General features: G+C 40.4%; 1 long non-coding RNA gene across 1 annotated transcript; it reads left to right on the forward strand.

Moving 5' to 3' along the window:
* Window positions 1–1491: 1491 nt before the first annotated feature.
* Window positions 1492–9841, forward strand: LOC134296600 (uncharacterized). Its single transcript, XR_010003395.1, has 2 exons — window positions 1492–5025; window positions 7034–9841. It is a non-coding gene; the product is annotated as an uncharacterized LOC134296600 (long non-coding RNA).
* Window positions 9842–10275: the final 434 nt, after the last annotated feature.

The following is a 10275-nucleotide window of genomic DNA, read 5'->3' on the forward strand; positions in this document are numbered from 1 at the left end:
ATGGAATGCAGGCCATGATGGCTGATCTACAACAGAGGTGTTTGTTTATCTCCTGGTGACCTGTGTTTCTGGTTTCTTCCCCCCAAATGCTTCAGCACTACCCCTGTCCTCTGCATTCATTGCCTATACATTGATCAGTTGCAGTTGATTGTATGGTTTATTTCAGAATTTCTGGTGTTTTTAAAAAGCTATTTCAAACTGAATGGCAATTGCAGTGCAGACTCTTACTATTCTGAAGTAAATTGAGTCCTACAAAAGTATGTGGGGCCAGTTAATCCCCATCTCATCACAAAACAAGGGCCCAGTTGATTATATCCCCAATTGATGTTTTCGATAGAGGGAAAACCATATGGGCAGTCTGATTCTGCTTTATCTAAGTTTATGTGGTGTTGCTTTTTTGCATCCCAATTCAGAATAATGGAAACTAAGGGTGCATATACACTGTAGAATTAATGCAGTTTACAAACATTATACCACTTCAGCTGCCATAGCTCAATGCTATAACATCATAGGAGGTTTGATTTTACAATGTTTTTCTCCTTCTCTGCTAAAGAATGTTGGTGCCTCACCAAACTACAAATCCCATCATTCCATAGCATTGCAGTATAAGTGGTATAAAACTACATTAATTCACTAGTTGGAATCCAAAATTGACCTCATGTCATATTCTGATGAAGTGATCTCAGGCCCCTTCTACACTGCCATATAAAATCCAGATTATCTGCTTTGAACTGGATTGTATGACAGTGTAAACTAATTTAACCCTGTTAAAATTATCTGCATTGATAATCAGGATTATATGGCAGTGTAGAAGGGGCCTCAGTTAGGGTTGAAAGTATAGCAGGAGAACATTGAGGTGTAATAATAAGATTGCCTTTCCACATTTCAGCTAGTTCAACTGAGCTGCTGTTTGGGTTTTTTTTTTTAAGTACTTTCATGCTTGCTTTCCAAATGAGAATCTCCTTTAAAATAGTCAGCAAGGAATTGGAAAAAAGAATAATTTTCAACAATTGAAGAACTGAAGTTAAAATGAAAACTAAAGTGCACATTTCAGGTAAATCTATTCAGTTCCTTGAACACATATTCTCTCACACCATGCTTTTTGTTTATTTTATGCTTCTGTGTGTATGCATGCGCACAGTATAATTTTACCGTAGTGTTATATTTAAACAACATGAAAATATATAAAGGATTTTTGTATGAAATTACTGAAAGCTGTAAGGATGAAATTCTCCACAGGTGCAACAACCCACAGTACTGCTGAGTTCTTTGTCAAATGAAATGCGCATCACATCAGTTTAAAAAGTTACTCATCCATTTTCCAAAACAGCCTTGATTTTGACATCACTTCATGCAGTAGAACTATTACTTTCAAAAGCTTTAACCTATTTGGCTGGTTGTTGTTGTTATTGTTTAATGCCACAGCAGACTTTATCTTCTACTCAATGCAGCATCCAGTGCACTTTTTAAATGTCATGTTCCACTGTATTCCTAGAGCACTATAAACAAGATTCACTGTTCCATAATTTTTTAACATGGTAATGATATATAGAAATCTATGTTTTTAAAGATCTGAGTTCTTGAAGTCTGTTTCCAAAATGTACTTCTTTTCATAGTAAGATTTTGTTCCCCTTGAAATACCAGTGCTTTCTTTTGAGAGAAATAGTGTTCAGCTCTTTCCGCTGAAAATGTGTCACAGCCTCCACTGGATCTTTGGCCTCAAAGGCACACTAGAGCTTGTTTTAAAAATGTAGTTAGCAATTATAACTTTTTCCCATGTCCATGAATGGAAGGATTAAGGACCATACCCCAGATCAGTTACTAAAATGGGGTAAAGGTTTTTAAACCTTTCCCTGTTGCTCAGTTCTTATCCAAATTAGATTCCCCATAACAGCAACTTTTATTTCCAAGATAATGATACTCAAAATGAAGTCTTTCCCTATACTCTGTGTCTTTAAAGAAACATGGGTTTTGACAGACATGGTTTTAGCTTACCTAAAGTCCCATTTATTTCTGCTAAAGCTACGTTCAAGTCCAGTTAATATACCCAGAATAAAACTTATAATATAAATTCTGTTTTGCACTCATTAAGTACATATGGGGCAATATGTTTTTGAATTGAAATTGAACTGAGTTGGTGATAACCCAAACTCAGCCCTTTCACTAGTATTTAAAATGTCAGGAATGAGTGAATGCTCCCAAATACTATGCTTTAACAGGGAAGGGGAAACAAACAGCCCTCTGGATCTTGTTGGACTTCCGTCATCCTCATTATTTCTAATTCTGGCTAAAACTGTTAGGAATTGCAATTCAGCAAGATGCAGAATATTTCCACTATACTTGTGTCATGCAGTTTAGAAGTAAATGAATAATGCAGCAATTTTGTCCTCAGATTTTAACACATGGTTTATAGATTAAAGGAAATATTCACACCAGTAGTTAAATCTTTAAAGTAATATGTGCCTGTAGACAAAAAAAAAATCACAACCTGCTACAAAGGCTGACTTTAAAGTCTGAGATCCTTCAGCATAGCATAAATATCTACCGGTAGAGTTTCACTGCACTTCCACTGAGCAGCACTCTGCACTGAATAGCAACATAACACAAGATCAGTGTGCAATGTGCATCCACACAGAACACAGAAAACATAGATGCCCCTCTGAAGGCACAATAGTTCCTCATGAAGAACTCTCCTTCCATCACTGAATATAACCAGTTGTGCATTGTCCATGAAATTCACTCTATGTTCATAGAGCAATTTGTTCTTCTATAGTCATTGGCAAGATATCAGATGAATTCACCTTCATGGCCTGTAGCCTAAATGAGAAATACTGAAATTCACATCTCCCTCATCAAGTAAAATAGTTATTCCATCTGTATACATTTAATTGTGTACATGTGGGGGGAGTGGGACCTGGACATAGCTGCATGTGGCTCTTACCTTTGTGCTTTTAATAATTGAGTGAGGATGAGACAATGTTAAGCATAAAATATAGAGAAAGGCCATTTCCTTGACCAGGTTTTTGATAAGAGCTAATGTACTATCGACCAATTTCAAACCTCCCATTTTTAGGCAAGGTTCTGGAGTGAGTGGTGGCCTCTCAACTCCAGAGATTCTTGGAAGACACTGATTATCTTGACCCATTCCAGTCTGGCTTCAGGCCTGGTCATGGTACTGAGATGGCTTTGATAGCCTTGATGGATGACCTCCGTAGAGAACTTGACAGGGGGAGTGTGTCCCTTTTGGTTCTCTTAGACATTTCAGTGGCTTTTGATACCATCGACCATGGTATCCTTCTGTGTCGGCTCTCGGGAATGGGGATTGGGGGCACTGCTCTTCACCCAGATGGTGAAGCTGGGGGATACCTGCTCAGACCCCTGGCCTTTGACCTGTGGGGTCCCGCAAGATTCTATTCTTTCCCCCATGCTTTTTAATATCTACATGAAACTGCTGGGTGAGGTCATCTGGGATTTTGGGGTTCAGTGCCATCCCTACAGATATGACACTCAACTCCACAACGCCTTTCCACCTACCTCCAAGGAAGCCCCTTGAATCTTAGACCAGTGTCTGGCCACTGTGATGGATTAGATGAGGACCAACAAGTTGAAGCTTAATCCTGATAAGACAGAGGTCCTCCAGGTCAGTCGTTTGACCGATCGAGGCATAGGGTGGTGCTTGATGGGGTCACACTCCCCCTTAAGGCGCAGGTCCACAGTCTGGAGGTCCTTCTGGATTCATCGCTGTCACTTGATGCTCAGGTGTCAGCGGTGGCCGGGAGAGCCTTTGCACAATTAAAACTAGTGCACCAACTGCAACTGTACCTCAAGAAGTCTGACTTGACCATGGTGTTCCACGCTCTAGTTACCTCAAGGATGGATTACAGTATATGGGACTGCCCCTGAAGACGGTCCGGAAATTGCAGTTCGTACAATGGTTGGCAGCTAGGTTACTAATTGGAGCTGCTTACAGGGAGTGATCAACCCCCCCCCCCCTGTTTAAGCAACTTCACTGGCTGCCGATAATATTCCGAGCCAAATTCAAGGTGCAGGTTATTATTACCTATAAAGCTCTAAACAGTTTGGGACCTGCCTATCTTCGTGACCCCATTATCTTCTTTGAACCTACATGATCTCTAAAATCTTCCGGGAAGGCCCTCCTCCCGCTTCCATCTTCCTCACAGTTACGACTGGTGGGGACGAGAGAGAGGGCCTTCTTAGCCGTGGCCCCCCGGCTCTGGAACTCCCTCCCTAAGGCGATTAGGTTGGCTCCCTCTTTATCCTCCTTCAAGAAACAACTGAAGACTTGGATGTTTAGGTTGGTCTTTGGTGAGACAGTCACTGGATGGCCAGTCTCATTATAATTCTATCCTGAATTTTATTAGGTCCTTTTATTTGGGTATTTTAATCTGATTATGCTATATTTATATTGCTGTTGCAGTTCCCCCACCTATGAAGTTGACTGAATTGTACTTGGTGGTTGATTGATATTATTACTGCTGTATTAACTCTTGTTTTATTGCCCTATTGTGTTTTATTTTTGTATATTGTGCAATGTATTTCTGCTGTTGTTTTTGTAAATTATGCTGATCAGGCTTTATCCCATGTGAGCCGCCCTGAGTTCCTGCGGGGAGATGGTGGTGGGGTATAAAAAAAGTTCTATTATTATTATTATTATTATTATTATTATTATTATTATTATTATTATTCTCACATTATCTCAAATATAAGTTGACTTAGTTTTTTTTAGTTGATTTTTTTTTACTAAAGTGACTAAAGTTATACATGAGAATAAAGGAAAGAGCTAACCACTTGGATACTACTTGAATCATAGAGTTGGAAGAGACCACATGGCCCATCCAGTCCAACCCCCTGCCATGAAGAAACACAGAATCAAAGCACCCCCAACAGATGGCCATCCAGTCTCTGTTTAAAAGCCCCCAAAGAAGGAGCTTCCACCAAACTCCAAGGCAAAGAGTTCCATTGTTGAACAGCTCATATAGTCAGGAAGTTCTTCCTAATGTTCAGGTAAAATCTCCTTTCGTGTGATTTGAAACCATTGCTTCAATGTTTTTTTGCTGCCCTGAAGACTATGACTTTATATCATCCCTTCAGATATTTAAACATTGCTATCATGTCTCCTCTCAACCTACTTTTCTGCAAGCTATACACACCTGACTCTTTAAGCAGCTCCTCATAAAGCATGGTCTCCAGGCCTTTGATCATTTTAGTCATCCTCCTCTGGACACATTCCCGTTGTCAATATCCCTCTTGAATTGTGGTGCTCAAAATTGGACACAATATTCCAGTTGAGATGTGACCAAAGTGGAATACAGGGGTATAATGACTTCCCTTGATTTAGACCAGGCATGGGCTGTTGAGGCTAATCTGAGGAGGAGGAAGGGGACCCTTTGGTGAGATTTTGTGCTCCTGAATTGGAGCCTGAGTTGGAGCCTGCTACTTCTGAAGTGCCCCAAGAAGAAAGTAGTTCATCCCTGCATGTTGGGAGAAAGTCACCTTTTCCTTGAGCGCCGAAGTAGGACATTCTTGCCTTAGTTTCATGTCATGTTTTTCTGTTTGCGATCGTGGAATCTCATTTGAATACAGTTCTTTGTTTAACTTTTGGGGACTCTGACTTTATTCTGTGTTGGACTTTGTTTATTGCTGCATCAAAGGATACTATGACTGTAGGATATATTTTGGAATGACTTTTGAATCCTGTACTGTGGATATACTTTTGTTTGGACCTATTACATATACAGTAGAGTCTCACTTATCCAACACTCACTTATCCAATGTTCTGGATTATCCAACGCATTTTTGTAGTCAATGTTTTCAAAACATCGTGATGTTTTGGTGCTAAATTCGTAAATACAGTATTTACTACATAGCATTACTGCATATTGAACTACTTTTTCTGTCAAATTTGTTGTATAACATGATGTTTTGGTGCTTAATTTGTAAAATCATACCCTAATTTTATGTTTAATAGGCTTTTCCTTAATCCCTCCTTATAATCCAGCATATTCACTTATCCAACGTTCTGCTGGCCCATTTATGTTGGATAAGTGAGACTCTACTGTACCTTGGAATTACTTTTGTATCTTTTACCTTGGAATGTATTTTTGAAATAGCTTTTTTCTATAGAACACTCAATTTTTAATACATTTTAAATCAGTGGATTGAATACCTTTCGGCTAAGCTATATATGGGCTAATTAGCTCATCATGTTGGGTGAAAAGGTGTCACGCAGGTGGCTGGGCTGCAACAGTTTGCACTCACCCCCAAAAAACTTTTCACCCTTTTTGGGATCCTGGAATCTTCAGAGATGGAGGCGCTGTGGCAGCAGGTCCAGGCACTTCAACTGGAACTCACTACCATGTGTGCATAGTGCACCCAAACTTTGGGAGCTGCCAGACAAACTAAGGCCCCATTGCCATTCCCTGAAAGGTTTGTAGGAGAGGGCAGGATGATGGACTCTTTTATTTTCCGGTTTGAGGTTTACCTTTCATCTTGGGCCATGAAGTTTCTGAATGAGAATGCCAAAATGGAATTTATTTTTAATATTTTCACCAGATCCATATTTCCTTGAGTTTTCAGTCTGATGATGGCCAAATCTCCAGTGTTGCAGTCAGCAGTGGCATTCATGAAACATCTTTCACCTTGGAATGTATTTTTGAAATAGTTTTTTTTTTCTATAGAACACTCATTTTTAAAAATAAACTTAAAATCAGTGGATTGAATACCTTTTGGCTGAGCAATATTTGGGCTAATTATTAGCTCTTCATTTTGGGTGAAAAGGTGTCACGCAGGTGACAGGGCTGCAACATGGGAAAACTTCAGCCCTCCAGGTGTTTTGGACTTCAATTCCCAGAAATCCAAGCCAGCTTACTGGCTCTTAGGAATTGTGGAAGTTGAAGTCCAAAACACCTAGAGGGCCAGTTTTTGTCCACGCCTGATCTAGATAGTTTACTTCTTTCCATTCAGCCCAAAATCCAATTGGCTTTTTAACTGCTGCATCACATTGTTGCCTCAGGTTCATCTGCCTGTCTACTAACCACCTCATCAGAGTCCGCTTGGGCTTCATCCCAGCAGTGTGCTGGCAGCATGTCATCAATGCACTAAGAGAGAGCCCTGAGGAGATGAATGAACACCCATCATCTCATTAAAGAAGCTGGGGATAGTACAGGAGGAAGCTGGAGACAGCGGGGAAATGTCACGGGACAGCAGCCCACAATCAACCACGGTAAGAGAACAAAGCTAGGTGCTGCCCCATGGTTACCTCCACTGTCCCCGCTTCTGGATATCCATGTGATGAGGTTCTTAGATTTCAATATATTTTTCACATGTACTGTTGTCGAGTCACGCATCACCCATCCTGTATCTATGCATTTAGCTTTTTATGCCTGAGTGTAGTATATTTCTCCTTGTTGAAATTCATTTTGTTAGTTTTGGCCCAGCTCTCTAATCTGTTGAGGTCATTTTGAATTCCAATCTTGTTCTCTGGAGTATTAGCTGTTCCTCCAAATTTGGTGTCAACTGAAAACATAATAAACCCTCTAAACTTTCATCCAAGTCATTAATAAAGATGTCAAACAGCATTGGGCTTAGGACAGAACTCCACTTGTCAGTTTTTTCCAGGACGAAGAGGAACAATTGGTGAGCTTAACCAATTGCAAATCTACCTAATAGTAGTGTTGTCTAGCCCACATTTTACTAGTTTTGTTTGGAAAAAGATCATGGGTAATCTTGTCAAAGGCCTTACTGAAATCAAGATATGCTACATTACAGCATTCCCTGCATCTACCAAGCTATCAAAAAAGAGATAAGATTAGTCCAACATGCTTTATTTTTAAGAAATCCATGTTGATGTTTAGTGGCCACAACATTCTTTTCTAAGTGATTACTGCCTGCCTCCTTAATGATCTACTGATCTACCACTATTATCCTGTTAAAGACAGGGAAAGGGGAAAAATATCAGTTATATTCTCCCTGTGCAGTGCCAAAGTGTAGTGACTAAAGTCTAAAAGATTAATTTTTGACAAAAATAAACATACTTCAGGACAATTTTTCATGTACTTTATAAATCCAGTGAGCTACTGTGATGCTGCTAACTTGTTATGTGCCTTGTACTTTTCATATGCGCTTGTTTGCAAATCCACATTTTTGAATTCATTTGGCACAGGCATAGCTGGAGCATGAGAAAGATTTCCTGCTTTAGCAAAAGGGGTCACATTTTAATAACCAGTTAGTCCATAATTGAATTCAAAGCAGTTTAACAAAACAGTTCATAAGCAGAAAACAAGACAATTTTATAATAAGGAAAGGGTATAACTAGATTTGCTTCTTTTTAATGGGATGCCCAAGATAATTGCTTAAGCACTAGAAAATCACCGTTGATTTCATTCAAAAAGTACTGTTTATTTTTATTGAAAACAGCATGCCAAATCCTGATTAAAAGAGATCAGCATGCAAAGTTCACTGAACTAAATGAGCTGAAGAATGTAGATTTTGTATGGATGAGGCAACACAGGCAGTCCTTAGAGAAGCATTGCAAGCTCACTTCAGATGATTAAGGGTGTAGTTGTCATTTAATTTCAGATTATCTGAAGTTCACTGGATCTTGGCTATGGAGCTGATTCTCACAGATTTCAATGTGAGGCTAAGTAACATCATGGTGTGATTCAGATGGCAAAGGTTATTCATGAACACATAGGCTAGGAGAAGTTGAAATAGTTTGCTTTTGTCTAGATGTGGATCAGCCCTGCAGCAGACAAATGCCACACAGGACTAATCCAGTGTAATGTAGAAAAAGGCGACCTTAACATGGTTTTATCACACATTACCCAAAGTCGAGGAAAAGTCTAAATTCTGCAAAAGAATTCGGACTTTCCCCCAATTTAGGGCCTATGGGGACAGTTGGGCTATTTCCCAAATTGAACCAGCTGCAGCTGACCTCATTGCCATCCCACATTTCCTGGGCTCAGGCAGCCCCAGGGACATGGGATGGCAGTCTTCTTTTCCCCGCCCCTATATTATGGCAATCTCCAACCCTACCTATTCCCCGTCATGTGCCATGATGTCAGCCAGGGCAACAAGGAGCTCTTGGTGAAATCAAATAGGAAATATTTTGAACTCAACCTGAACCCCAGAACCTATCCCATTTCCTATGACCCAGGCTTCCCTTCCCAAAAACAAAAGGATAATCTGCCACCGCTTAACCCAATCAAATTCAGATTGCATGGACAATATAGGGCTTGAGTCGCCGAATTCGGAGTGTTGTCCTAAAGGTGATTCGCCTCAAGGCAAACATTGTCATATCTCACCCAAAAGAAAAACCAGGACACCTCAGGAAGGCGCCCTGCAGAGCCTGTCAATTATGGCTCATCACCACCCATCTCTACTTCCACCTCTGACACCCCAAGGCATATCTAAAATCTGTGTACGTGACAGAAACCCGGACATCCTTGATTGCTGTCATTAATCCCTTTAGAAATCGGTCTAGCAGGAATTAATCCGGTCTTTCCTGCCCTGTCATTTCATTGTTTCAATAACTCCCGCCTTCTCCTTCCTGATTGGCTTGAGTGGGGACAAAAAGCAGCTCCCTATTGGGCCAACAGAGCAAGGCGGGAAACGAAAGCCCGCCTCGTTCAACCTTCTAACCTATCAGCGATCAGATGGGCGGGGGAGCGGGGCGGGAAATTCAAAGGGCTGTCAGACTGAAACTTTGTATAAATATAGCTTTATTTTGATTATGTGGTACCCTAGTAGACTGAATGATCACTACTAGAGTCCTTTTCAGCTGAATCGCTCAATAAAGACTCCTTGGCGGATTTTCCTTCAACTTTGGCGGACCTTCTTCATTTCGGCTTCAGGTTGTATTGCGGCTCATATTTTCCTATTGGCTCCGCCAAGGTCCGTTCTCTCAGGACCGGGTCGGGTCTCTCCTTAAGGGCCCGATCCCCTAAAACGCGGTCGACAACATTGGAAGGGATTAATCAGAATTAACAGAGTATTCATCAGGATTAACCTGTCAACTGGAGGGAATGTTACAAAAGACTTGAATATGTTGACATATAGCAACAAATGTTATAGCCACTCAGTGATTTGTAGAGATACCCAGAATGCTGTTGTAATGTATTGTTTGTTTGTTTCACTGTCAAGGCATCTTGAATTCTAGATTTTCCAGAAGTCCAGGGTCCAGTGATTTTGTACCCCTAAGCTTATTTTATTTGGGAAATTCTGAACATTCGAGTTCTATAGACTCAGCATTTAAAC

Source organism: Anolis carolinensis, chromosome 2 (genome assembly GCF_035594765.1).
Source record: "Anolis carolinensis isolate JA03-04 chromosome 2, rAnoCar3.1.pri, whole genome shotgun sequence".
In the NCBI taxonomy this organism is placed as follows: Eukaryota; Metazoa; Chordata; class Lepidosauria; order Squamata; family Dactyloidae; genus Anolis; species Anolis carolinensis.